At 53.5% G+C, this 12,961-nt stretch overlaps 1 protein-coding gene across 9 annotated transcripts in view; it reads right to left on the reverse strand.

Moving 5' to 3' along the window:
* The window catches only part of APBA2 (amyloid beta precursor protein binding family A member 2), a 272,652-nt gene extending 259,910 nt beyond the window's left edge, over nt 1-12,742 (reverse strand). For 7 of the 9 annotated variants that reach the window (XM_047863717.1, XM_047863719.1, XM_047863716.1 and 4 more), the window contains exon 1: nt 12,076-12,206. The gene's annotated coding sequence lies outside the window, so the exon portion shown is untranslated. Of the gene's footprint in view, nt 1-12,075; nt 12,207-12,670 lie in introns of those variants that run through there. The other 2 variants (XM_047863713.1, XM_047863718.1) reach the window with 2 other exon arrangements.
* Nucleotides 12,743-12,961: the final 219 nt, after the last annotated feature.

Here is a 12,961-nt window from a genome sequence, read left to right on the forward strand (position 1 = left end):
CATAAACCGTGGGATTGTGACCTGTGCTGAAACCAAGAGTCAGACACATAACCGACTGAGCCACCCAGATGCCCCAACACCTGGATCGTTTGTGTCTGGTTTTAAGAGCACAGCTGCCTTCACATGCAGGGATTAAAACTCCATCTAGATAACTTACCCATGATAATTACATGCATATAGATCTTAACATCTTACTTGGGTTTTTCTCTGATTTCATTTAGAAAATACAGTTGGAATCTAAATATTAATAAGCACTTGTTGGAATAGCAAAACTTCATTATCTCACATTAAATGTAATCTTGATTTTGATATTATTGTTCCAGCAGTAAAATAAGCCATGAGTCAGTCAATTGAAAGTTCTTCTTGAAAATCTCAAGATGATGCACTGCTCTTTTTTTTTCCAGCTTTTATTGAAGAATATGTACTGAAAAGTTTCATATCATAAATTGGAACTCACCCATGCAAACCACCGCATGGCATGTTTCCAGTACCTCCAGAAGCTCTGCCTGGCCTCACCATGCCTTCTCTGATCACCATCTCCCAAGGGCAACCTGACTTCCAGCCCCACAGATGAGAGTTGTCTGTTGACCTGCCTATCAATGGAAACATGCAGTAAGAGACTCTGAGCTGTGGGTTTTTTTCACTCAACAGTAGGTGGTAAGACTCATCCATACTGCTGCACACACTTATAGAATATGCACTCTCAGCTTGCTTGATGGCGTTCCACCTGTGAGTAAACCTCGGTGTGTTGGGTGAGTCTCGGTGTGCTGGGTGAGTGTGCTGCCAATGGCATCTGGATTGTGTGCAGTTTGGCAATGACAGCCATGCTGCAGTGAACACTCTCGCGCATGCCTCTTGATGGCCGCCATAACAAATCACCACAAAACTGAGTGGCTTAGAACAACACACATGTATTCTCTCACAGCTGCAGAAACTAGAAGGCTGAAAGCAGTTCCACTGGGCAAAAACCAAGGCCTCAGCAGGGCCATGCTCCCTCCAGAGGCTCAAGGGGAGAACTCATTCCTCTCTTCTTCCACTTTCTGGGGGCCATCAGCATTCTTTGACGTGTGGCCACATCACTCCAATCCCTGCCTCTGTGATTACATAGGCTCCTTCTCTCCTCAAATCTCCCCCTGCCTCTCTCTTAGAAGGACCCCTATGTCTGCATTTAGGGCCCACCAAGAAGATCCAAGATTATCTCATCTCAAAATCCTTAACACATCTCCAAAAGCTTTACCATATAAGTTAATGTTTATGGGCTCCTGGGATTAGAACCTGATTATCTTTAGGGGCCAGCAAACAGCCCAGGGGCCATACGCATATTTCATGCAGCTTCATTCAGAGGGGGGTTGCTGATCAGAGAGATTATGTATTTTTAACTTTAGTAGGTACTATAAAACAGCCTCCCAAACTAGTTGTACAAATGTATACCCCAGTCAACAGCGAGAGTTCCAGTTGCTGCCCAACACCTATTTTCTTTTAACTTTAGCCACTCTGGTGGGTATATAATGATATCACATTGTGATGGTTAATTTGATGCATCAAATTGACTAGGCCACAGGGTGCCCAGATTGATCAGTGTAGTGTCTCTGGGAGTGTCTGTGAGGGTGTTGTTGGATGATATCAGCATCTGAATCAGTGGACTCAATATAGTAGATGGTCCTCCCCCATGTAGGTGGGCACCATCCAATCCACTGAGGAACTGAACAAAAACAAAAGGTAGAGGGAGGTAGAATTCACCCCTTTGTCCTGCCTCCTGGTAGAGCTCATTTCTTCTCCTGCCCTTGGATTGGGGTTTATACCCCTGGCTCTCCTGGTTCTCAGGCTTTCAGACTCAGACTAAACTACACTACCAGCTTTGCTGGGGCTCCAGCTTCCAGATCATGGGGCTTCTCTGCCTCCACAATCACATGAACCCATTCCTTATAATAAACACACACACACACACACACACACACACACACACACACACACACACATCCGTATCCTATTGATTCTGTTTCTTGGGAGAACCCTGACTAATGCACATGTTTATAATTTATTTTGCATCTCCCTGATGACTAATGGAGTCAAGTATCTTGCCATATGCTTACTGGGATCTTTTTCAGGTGAAGTGTCTTTTATCCCCTTTTTCTACTCAGTTGTCTGCCTTTTTCTTATTAATTATGTAGTGCATTACTTTAAGGTGAGTAATTTGTTAGACTACATTCCACGAAGCACATGTGTCTGAAGGGAAAAAAACGTTTTTGGTGTCAGGGCCTGAGGTGTGAAGTCCACCTGTGTCCACATGATTAGCTGACATGAATTCTGGACAAACGAACACCCATCATGGACCCCATGCCTCTGTGAGCTTGCAGTTTCTAGAAGGAATATGCAGGAGAGCCTGGGAACTGGGGTGGGTGAGTTAAAAATAATCAGCCCCGAATTCATGACTTCTCTATTTACCTCCTGAAACCAAAGCTAATTTCACTGCAAGGATGGTCATTAAGAAAGTAAACTCTAGGGTACCTGGGTGGCTCAGTTGGTTAAGCTTCCAACTCTTGATTTCGGCTCAGGTCATGATCTTGCAGTTCATAAGTTCAGGCCCCACATCGGGTTCAGCACTGTTGGTGTGGAGCCTGCTTGGGATTCTTCCCCTGCCCCCCCCTTCTGCCCCCCCTTCTCTCGCTCTCTCAAAATAAATAAATATACTTTATTAAAAAAAAAAAAGAAAGTAAACTCTATTTGTACTTCTACAAATATGTGTGGATTTTACAGGACTCTTCTGGCTCAGGAGACAGTGACGGCCAGTCCCTCAACAAAGACATTCATTGGTTCCCTGCTGTGGATGTCATGCATGAGCATGGACAGGCTGCCATGCCACCAACATAATTATTTGATTTCTGCTGTGTAATATCAGACATTAAATATGCCATGGGTTGGTTTCTTTACCACAGTAAAGGAAGAAAGCAGCTTTGGGAATCAAAGTGAACTGCAGTGTGGTATCAGGTGCTTGATAAAATCGTCAGGAGAGTGAGCCCTGAGACCCCCTCTCCAGCACGATGCTCAGTGCTGCACCGCACTCTTCCTTGCCTAGTGCAACCTCGTGGCCCATGCACAGGATAAAGGTCAACCCACAGGTACCACCACCCCATCAAACAAAGCTTTCTCTCAACAAATCACGATTTCTAAATAGCCCAACAATCAGCAAGCCATTTCCAGACACTGTGTTTGACAGTAAGTAAAGGGGAAGACGTCAGCTAGCGCCCAAGCCTGGTCCGGCAGGCAGTGACAAGGGCCACGCTACAGGCCTCAGCAGGGAGAATGGCGCTCACCCCCATGCTGTGCCAAAGCAGAAAACAGGATGACCACTCTCCAAAGAGGAAAGCAACTGTAACAGATGTTTTTGGAGCCATCACAACCCAGAGGAAGAAGAGCCACTGCAGCCTATTAGAGCCTGAAAAGGGAAGCAAGGGCACGGGGTGTGGGTGCCCTGGGGAGTCAGGACCACTGACAGGAGGTGTCTGGAAGCCAGCCCCCTGTGTGCCTCAGCAACTGCACCTCCTCCTTCCTTCCCCATTCCCTCTGCCCTCTGCAACAGGGGTCAGTCCCCCTCCCTACAGAAGGCCAGAAAGCCACCAGGAGCCCTTGCAATGACCACCAGGCTGCCCAGACAGGGCAAAGATGGCCATGTGGCAGGCAGGGCGGCCACTGCGACCAGGCTGAGGCAGCACCTGCCACTGTGACCTGTGTCCCTCTGGTCTTTCAGTGCTCACTGACAACTGGAAACTAGGCTCCTCTGTTTTCACAACCGTCCTTCCAGTAAGTCAGCAGAGCTGCAGAGGTTAACTCTATGTGAGCAAATTAATAATGTGATTTATGGTTTGTCATGGATTTTGTCGTTTTTGTAGAAGAACAGTGGCAATTTAATCTAGAAAGCCTGTAAATCTCTAAAGGGTAAAATTAAACATCCGCACCAGCAAGGCTGGGACTTGGCAGCAGCAGCGGCCTCCTCCTACATAAGACGGTAGGGAGTGAAGGCCCTGGAGCCACATGGCTCTGAGAGGTGCCAGGATGCGGCCTCGGCCTTCTTCAGCCACGCATGGGCTCCCACACTCTCCGCACATGCCTCCCCACGTGCCCCTCCCAGCATCCTCTTGGCGCCCCTCCTGAAACCCCTGCATGGGCCCTCCAATGAGGGCCTCTAATGAGCCCCTCTCCCATGTTCCAACTAGTTGTGAAGTCTGCTGATAGAAAACACTGTCCTAAAGACCTCTCGGCAAAGTGCATGTCATTTTTATCCCACCTCCTCTGCCCCCAACCCACAGCAAGGACACCCCAGGGCCTCAAAGGGCAGCTCAAGGCCCTGGTGGTCAGGACATCCCTTCCCCCATCTCCAGCTCTGACTGGCACAAACCACAAATGCCTGGTGCCAACTACACAGTCCGTCCCTCCCCCCATCCCGCCCGCCGTATGCCCCACTCCAGGTTGCCCCCCTTCTGTCTGGAGGGTTCTTCTGGCCTGAACTCTGGAGAGGCAATCCCACACAGTCTTCCAGGATGGGGTACATGACCACTCCCACCCATACTGGGGCTCTCACCCTCCAATCTGTGCTTTGGACCCAGAGCCAGAATTGAGGCCTCTGATGCCATCCCACATTCTCCAGCAACCCCTCTTTGCTCCTTCTCTCCTGACTTCACCTAGCTCTAGACAGGGCTTGGGAAAGACAGGACAGAGCAGTTGTTCAGAAAATACCTGTTGAGTGGATTGATGGATGGATGGATGGATGGATGGATGGAGCTCCCAGCAAAGAGTTCAGAGGTATCTAACATGGAGGCACCTGTCCCCAATGCCTGCACTGCAGAGGCCCCACTTATCAAAGGGGGGTGAAAGACAGGTGAATGGCAGGGCAGGGTGAGGGGCTGCCATTTAAGTGCCCAGCACCCCACTGTTTCCATCAGTAGTAAGCCATGGATACAGGCTGGATAAAAAGAATGGATAAAAAGAATAACACATACAGAGAGTTAAGACAGGGTTCCCATAGCTAGCAGGGGGAGAACACTGCCACATCCAGGGGTCCCCCCAAGGCAGGCACCGACACGAAGCCGATGCAAGTCAGAGGTGCCTCTGCAGGCATCACATCAAGTCTAGAGGCACCAGCTCATCGCTGATTAAGCACAGACCAGCCTGTGATCAAGAAGAAAACCATTACTTAATGAAATGCAATTAACTTAGAAGCCGAAATCTGTTAAAGCCCAAAGGACAGACACAGTCAGGAGTTCTGGGTCTGGAGGGGCTTCTGCTCTCAGAGTTTCTGACCCAAGAAACACCTCAGAGACGTCCCCGCAAGAACCAAAGGCAGATGGCACATCCATGCTGCCATACGTTGGCATGCTCCTCTCCAGCACCCAAAGGGCAGAGAAAGGCCACAAGCAGAATCTTCACAGTACATACACAAAGAAAGGCGCAGCTGGTAGGGGCTGTGGGTCAGGCTTAGCCCACCACCGCTCCCTGGAGAAACAGCCATCCACACGAGCAGGCTGCGTCAGGGGCGCGGTCTAACAGTCAGGCCAGGTGGGCAGCATCAATTACCCATCCACTGGTCAGCCGCCCACTTTCACTGTTACCAGCCAGCACCAGTTAGGGACCCAAGGAGTTCCTGGTGTCTGAGGCCTATCGGGCAGGCTGGGGAGAAACACACACACACACACACACTCTCTCTCTCTCTCTCTCTCTCTCTCTCTCTCTCTCTCTCTCTCTCTCTCACCCTGATGACTGGCACTGATCAAGCAAGCACTTTACTGTAACAAAACGCTCGCCCACATCTTACCTCACTTCATCTGCATAACTCAGTGTAACTCCGCGGCTGGTGCGGAAGGAAGCGCAGACCTACGTGTGCCCTTTTAAGAAGGATTTAAGTCTGAGCAGCGGCGATCGCTGGCTGTTTGGAGGCAGACCAGGGCTTTCTAGAGCTTCCGATTCCTAACACAGGCCCCGCTCCTACTCTACCCCACCCATGACAGCTGTCACCAGCTCTGGATAATACGGACAGATGTTAGAGCACATGGCTCACTTATTGCACCAAAAGACGGAGAAACGTAAAGTGTGTTTTATTTGAACAATGCACACACTTGCTGCCGGAGGACCTGAGAAATCCATCATCACTAAATGCATGCACTCACTCAGTTAATGGGGCTCCTGTTATTGAAACAATGGATTTTTCCAAGACAAGTGATAATCAAGCCAACAGGGAAAAACAATACATTATATATTTTTTATTAAATTAACAACGCATACAACAATTCAGAGAAATTCATATTTAGGGCTGCCTTGTGGGGGAATCAATTCCAGGAATATAAATTTTAAATCAATTTTAAAATAGATAGATAGATACAATGTATACATACATGTATATATATAAACGTGTATTATGTATAGATATATCCCAACCGAGAATTCTAAATGCAAATATTGTTCTCCTCACTATTTACTTATTAGAATTTTCAGAACAAGGGCCTGAGCATTTCAGAGCCAAGTGACTCTCTGCACAATTAATTCTTGGGGCAGGAAGTGCAAAGAATCCATGTTAGCTCCAAGTGCAAAAAGGAAAACACCTTACAGACCCACCAACAGTGTTAGCTATTTTGCTGGGTGGCAAGCTCCCAACCCTCTCTCTGTCCCCATGAAGGGCCCCCGGGCATCTGTGACATGTCCATGACTCTCCAAACACCAACCAGCACTCACATCCCACTGGTCACAAGCTATCAGAGTCTCTAAGCACATGTTGAAAATTAACCCTTGTATGTATCACATGAGTGGTCATAAACCCTACTCACACCCACCCAGTTTAAAAACTTAGTATGATAAGAACTAAGCTGCAGTGGGATGGGAAGTTTGGGGGAGAACACGGGCCTTGTGCTTTCTCCAACTGAGGCCAGAATCCCAGCTCTAATTGCCCTGAAGGTGCTCTCGAGCCAGTCACAGTCGCCTGGTCTTCAGCCTTCTTGCTGCCAAGATGAGACAACAGATCTGCCTCTCAGGCAGATTTGGGATTAAATGGGAAATTATTAAAAATAGCAAACACCGAGGAACAGAACTCAACACACAGAAGTGCCCACCAACTGGGTGTTTAATTGGGTTGGTTTCTCCATCAAAAACCATCTTCAGATGGAGTGCTTCAGTTTTCAGAACCCCACCAAACGAAAACATTTTCTCAGTCGGTAGATGCAGGAAACTCAACCGCATGTTTTTTTCCTTCTTCATTTTGATCTTTCAGACACAAAACAACAGATGTAGCACTTAACCTGAGAACAGCACTTTGGAGTTTACAAAACACCTACGCTACATTCTCTTACAAGGCTGTAGTTGAAACTACCAAAACCTGACCCTTCAAACTCCCCAGTAAAATAGGAAAAACCACAACAGGCCTGCAGGCCACAAGGGACTCCATGAAGCCCTAGCCGTGGTAAAGATACCTCGCATCAGTTCAATCCTGGGGCTCACCTATGCCCCCAAAACAACCACAGGCAAGAGCTATAATGTAAGTATGACAGATGCGGAGAAAGACTCCCAAGGCCAGTGACCTGTCCAAGGCCCCAAGGGTTAGTGGCAGAGGCAGGTTCTCTGAATCCAGTTCTCAGTACTCCAAACCCCATCCTCTTTCCCAATCTCATGCTGCCTTCCTCCTTGTAAAACCAACGCACCTTCCCAGGCAAGGCCACGGCACAGGCACAGAGAATCAGGTTGGGGGAGGCTTCTGGAATGGAAGGCTGGCAAACAGGGGCAGGCAGGGCTGCTGGGAGCCCTGAGATGTCGGGTCTGACGTAAGGTACAAGACAAGTTTAGAAATATCCAGATGGAGGAAGAAGGGAACCTGGGCAAGAGGATGCCTCATTCCCAGCGCCTCTATCTCCCAGGTGACTGTAGGGATAACGCAGGGCTGGCTCTGGCAGTAGGAACAGCCCTAGTGCACACCAAACAACCAAGAATCCAAAAAGGAGTTTCTGTGAAGAATCAGAACACCCACTCCTTGGGCCGGCTTGCCTTTCCAACCGTGTTGTCTCCTGGCCTATGTGAAAACACGCCTGCACTGTATAATTCCCCAGCTCTTTCCTGTCTGCCCACTGAGCACAAGGTTCTGTGCAGAGCTCTAGGAAGGATCCACCAACCGTGAATACAAATGTGACTAATGTGACTACAGCTCAGTTCCAGCCCTGGGTCTTAGAAAAAGGATGAGCAGGGAGCCAGGCTGAAGGGAAGAAGACCCCACTCCTGGGGGTCTCACTCATTCATTCATCCACCACATAGCACTGAGGGTCTACGAGGTGCCTGGTACTGTTCTAGCTGCCAGGAATACAGAGGAGAACAAGGTCTTTACATTGGAGTGGTAAGAAGCAATTAAAAAAAAAAGCAGCAGCAAGGGGTGCCTGGGTGGTGCAGTCAGTTAAGTGTCTGACTTCAGCTCAGGTCATTGTGAGTTCGAGCCCCACATCAGGCTCCATGCTGACAGCGGGGAGCCTGCTTGGGATTCTCTCTCCCTGTCTGCCCCTCCCCCACTCATGCTCTCTCTGTCTCTCTCTCTCTCTGTCTCTCTCTCTCTCTCAAAAATAAATAAACTTTAAAAAAAACAGTATGGAAATAACAGATCAAAGGTTAAGTACTAAGATGAAACACAAAGCAAGAAGAAAGGGGGAGGTGATGGAGGGAACTGGCACAGAGACAGAGATCTGTGAGGGAGAAAGCAAGGTGGACACCTGGAGGCCATGCCAAGGAGAGGGAAAAGCAGGTGCAAATGTCCTGAGGCAAGTATGATCTTGGCAAATTTGAGAACCAGGGGATAAGAGGAAAGCAGTCCACATTTAGCTGGGATCATCAAGGATGGACACAAGTGCCCCAGGCCAAGGCGGCAGGCAAGGACAGGGTGGGAACAACCCAGGACAAGCCTGGGCAGCGATCCTGTCTGCCTAGAGGAACCAGACCAAGGGACGTGCATGTGGAGTAGGCACTGGGAAGCCACTGAGGACTTGAGCAAGAAACACCAGACCTGGCCTAGGCCCCATCTGCTGAGAGGCAACCCTGCAGACCAACTTAAAAACCCCAGAGCCAGCCAAGAAATCCTAATTCACAGAGCAATGGCACCCCACCAATATGTAGGGCTCCCAAACAGACTGGGGAACCGTAAGCCCCATGGAGAGAGCCTGGCTTTGTGACCTTGAGGTTACTGTCCTCCCTGGGCTCCCTCGTGTGTCCGAGAGAGGACAGGGAGAGAATGAACTGACTTCAGGAAAGGCGAGGGAAGACAGCCCACGCCAGCTGACTCAGCCTATGCCAGCAGGCTCCTCAGAGACACAAACTGGACCCAACCCAGGTGGTGGGCGGGGGACACAGAGAGGGGGATGGAGCCACAGAATCCTCCCTGTGGGCACATGGTCCAACCACCAACAGGCACCTGGGCTGCCTTTTGGTGAGCAATCATCAGACGGGACTTACATTAGGGACTGAGCTGCATGACAGTCCATGCCTACACCTGCCCATTCATCACGGCCACCTGGCAAGGTCAGAAGTATTGGCACCTGGGCTCTCCCTCTCTCCATTTCTCTAAGGCCGAGTTGCAAGGCAGGCATGCTCGTTTCTGCCACTTGTTCCAGAAAGCCCTTAAGGTCAGCAGCTGATGTGTTCAGGGCCTCTGTGCCCACCTGCCCTCCCCTGACAACAAAGGTTTCTCCAAGAGTTCCAACTGTGGTGTCACCAGAGGCCCTCACCTGTTGAGTCACCAGGTCCAGCAAGCCGAGCCAGGACAGGGAGAAGCCGAGGCCTAGGGGGCCCCCCGTGTATCTCTCCCCCGAGACAAGCCACACAGTCACCCAATCCAAACAAAGTCCAGCCCGATGCCAACCACCCCATCCAATGTGTCTTTCCTCTGAATTCCTCAGTTGTGTCTAGGAAACATCAAGGTGTTTTAGCGCTCCCTCTCAGCTTCCAGGGGTGCGACTGGTGTCTTTTACAATTATCTTTTATTTTTATCCAGCATTTCTTAGCTCGGTTGGCAAATTGAATTATTTATGCACCTCCATTTCACAATCCATCCCCACCAATTATTCCTGTGAAACTAATATTTTATATTTAAAAAGGCGGCAGGGAGGGAGACAACTACTCAGAGGATGATCATGCAAACAAGTTAACTGAGCCACACTCGGCCTTGGGTGTCCGAGGAAGCACATACCGGGGAAGAGAGTAAGAAGTTGACCACCACAAGCTTAACTCTCCTGACAGGCCTACCCCACCTCTCTCTCTCTCACACACACACACACACATACACACACACATACACACACACATACACACATACACACACACATACACACACACCCCATCTGGTTCAGCCTGCACATCTCCCAGGCGCAGAAGCCCAGTACTGGCTGGAGGTGGAAAGGCAGGCAGTGGGGGGAGGGGCACCACAGTGCCCCCTAACAAATGATAAGAGGTCTGGAGAGAGAGCTGCCCACAGAAGACCCTGGCAGTGCCCCATCACTACTGCCATCACCAGACGCAAGCCCCGCTCTGGACACCACTCCAAGGGTCTCCTGGCCAGTGCTGGGGGCACCCCCTGGAGAGGCTGCCAGCTCAGGGAGCTGACCTCCAGCAAGTTCCAACTGGTCCAAAACTCCCCAGACACCACCCAGAGTCCCAGCAGCTCCCAAGCCGATGTGGTCCTTCATCCAGGAGACCCACTCCAGCCCAGGCTGTAGACGCAAGCAGTGGAGATCGCCACCCTGGAGTGAGGACACAGGGCAGGACATCCTGGCAGCTCTGGACTAAGAAACAGGACCGTGTGCCTTGCATGGTGGCGGCTGCCCACAGGAGGAGAAGCCCCCACTATCACCTCAGCAGGAAGAGGTCTAACCCGGAGACCAGGTACCCACGGAGCACCTCATATGTGTACTTCAGGAAAAGTTGTCCCGCTTCTTCTCTGGAAGCTTGCGGGTCATCATTTCTAAAACCACTGTTGTTTCTTAAACCGACATTGGGTGGGGGGCGGAGTCCCAGAAAAGAGGGCAGAGGCTGAAGAGGCCAGGGACCACCCCACCCACAGGAAGAAGTGCTGGGATGGGATTCCTGATTGGGGGTACTTCACCGTCTGCATGGCCATTTGTGAGTTTGTTTTAACCGCAGATTTGAGTCCGGTCCCTGTCAGGCAGTGAACGAACTGATCTGAAAGAATTAAGTCCTCCTCCTGCAAGTAAATACGAAGTTGAGAACAGCAGGCTCAATCTCAGCCTCCGAGCACCGGGAGGCTCAGATAGGGCGGGCCCCTCGCGGGCGCCCTCCGGCCCTTTCCTCGGCGCCCGGCCCAGGGCAAGTTCGCCCCCAGCCTCGGCACACCAAGGCCCGCCGCCCGACCCGACCCGCGCCGCGCAAAGCCCGGCTTGGGGGCCGGGGGCTCGATGTCCGCCCGGATCGTCGGTGGCCCGATGCCCCAACAGCAACCTGGCAAGGCTGTGCCCTCCGTGAGGCAGGGGCCGACGCGAGTAGCGGGTTGCGCCGCACCCCCAGCCCCGTGCCGGTGGCCCAGGGGAACCAGGGGGTGGAATTTTTAATTGAGGAGTTTTTCCCTCTGGGCCTCATTATAAAGGGAAATTGGGGGGGGGGGGGACGAAGATCGGGGCTGGCCTTCCCGGAGGCAGGGAACCCATAAGCGACCCCAAACTCAGGACTTGCTCTGCACAGGGACTTGGTGCCAGCGCCAAGCGGGGCCGCGGTACGCACCAGCGGCCCGGCCAGCCCGGCGGGACCGGAACGGGCAGCCACCGCCGGCCAGCGCCCCTTGTCCGCGCAGGGTCGCCCCTCGCGCGGCGCCCCCCGCCGGGCATGCGCTAGCCTCCGGCTCGGCCTCGCCGCGCCCGCCCGCCGGTCGGAAGGGGCGCAGGTCCGCACCCCCAGACTCCAGCGGCGCCCGGCGGCGCCGCAGTGCCGCCGGGTCCGGGGGACAGCGCTCGGGCCGCGGCATCCGCGCCCCGCCCCGCGTCCCGGGTCCCCCCACCCCCGCGCCGCGCCGGCCCGGGAGCCCCCAGGCTGCGGCCGCGGCCCCCACCTTACCTGGGCCGGGCGCCGGGCTGCGCGGGTCCACAGCAGCCCCCGCCCCGCCGCCTCCGGCTCCGTCCGCGAGGCCGAGCGCCCGGCCGCCGCCGCAGCTCTTTGTGAGCCCGCGCCGAGCCGCACACCGAGACTGCTAATGAGCCCGGGAAGCTGAATAGCGGCGGGCGCGCCCCGGACGCGGCGTACGGCACGCAGGGCCGCCTCTGCCGGGCGCACGCGGCGCGGCCGCCCGGCGCTCCTCGCACCGGCCTGCGGCGGCCGCCCGGCTCCCGCACCACCGCCCCGCCCGGCCTCCCCCTCCGCCCCCCACCCACAGAGCCGGCAAGCCGCGCGGGTCGGAAAACGCCCGCGGGCGAGACCGTGCGGCGGGAAGAAAGGGAGGACAAAGATGCGTTGATGCCCAGCCCCCTCCCCGAGCCCGGCGTCGGGACAGTCGGCGGGGCGGGCGGGCGCACCTGGGGCCCCGGGCTCTTCGGGGCTGAGCTCGAGGACCGGGACCGGAGCCCGGGCTCTGGAAGCCGCGGCGCCCCGACACCCCCCCCCCCCCGCCCACGGGACCCTGGGGAGCACACAGATTCCCGGGAGCGCCCCGGACCTGCCGGATCGGGAGCCGTAGTGGTCTAGTCCTCTGGCAGGTCGAACAGGTGACGGCGAGCTCCACCGCGCCCGCACTCTGCCCCCGGCGGCGCGCTGCCCCCTGGCGGGCTCGGGAGCTCGTGCCGCTTGGTGGGGCCGAGGCGACCGCGCCCAGCTCGGCCCCGCGCGGCCGCGTGCAGAGGCCCCAGGCGAGAAGCCCTCGGGGATCACAGCCTCTAGGGAAAGCCCCATCTGGGAGGGGAGGCTCCCCCACCGCAGACCCCCCAGTCGTGGGCTGCATTCCAGGTCT

This window comes from Prionailurus viverrinus, chromosome B3, assembly GCF_022837055.1.
Source record: "Prionailurus viverrinus isolate Anna chromosome B3, UM_Priviv_1.0, whole genome shotgun sequence".
Lineage (NCBI taxonomy): Eukaryota > Metazoa > Chordata > Mammalia > Carnivora > Felidae > Prionailurus > Prionailurus viverrinus.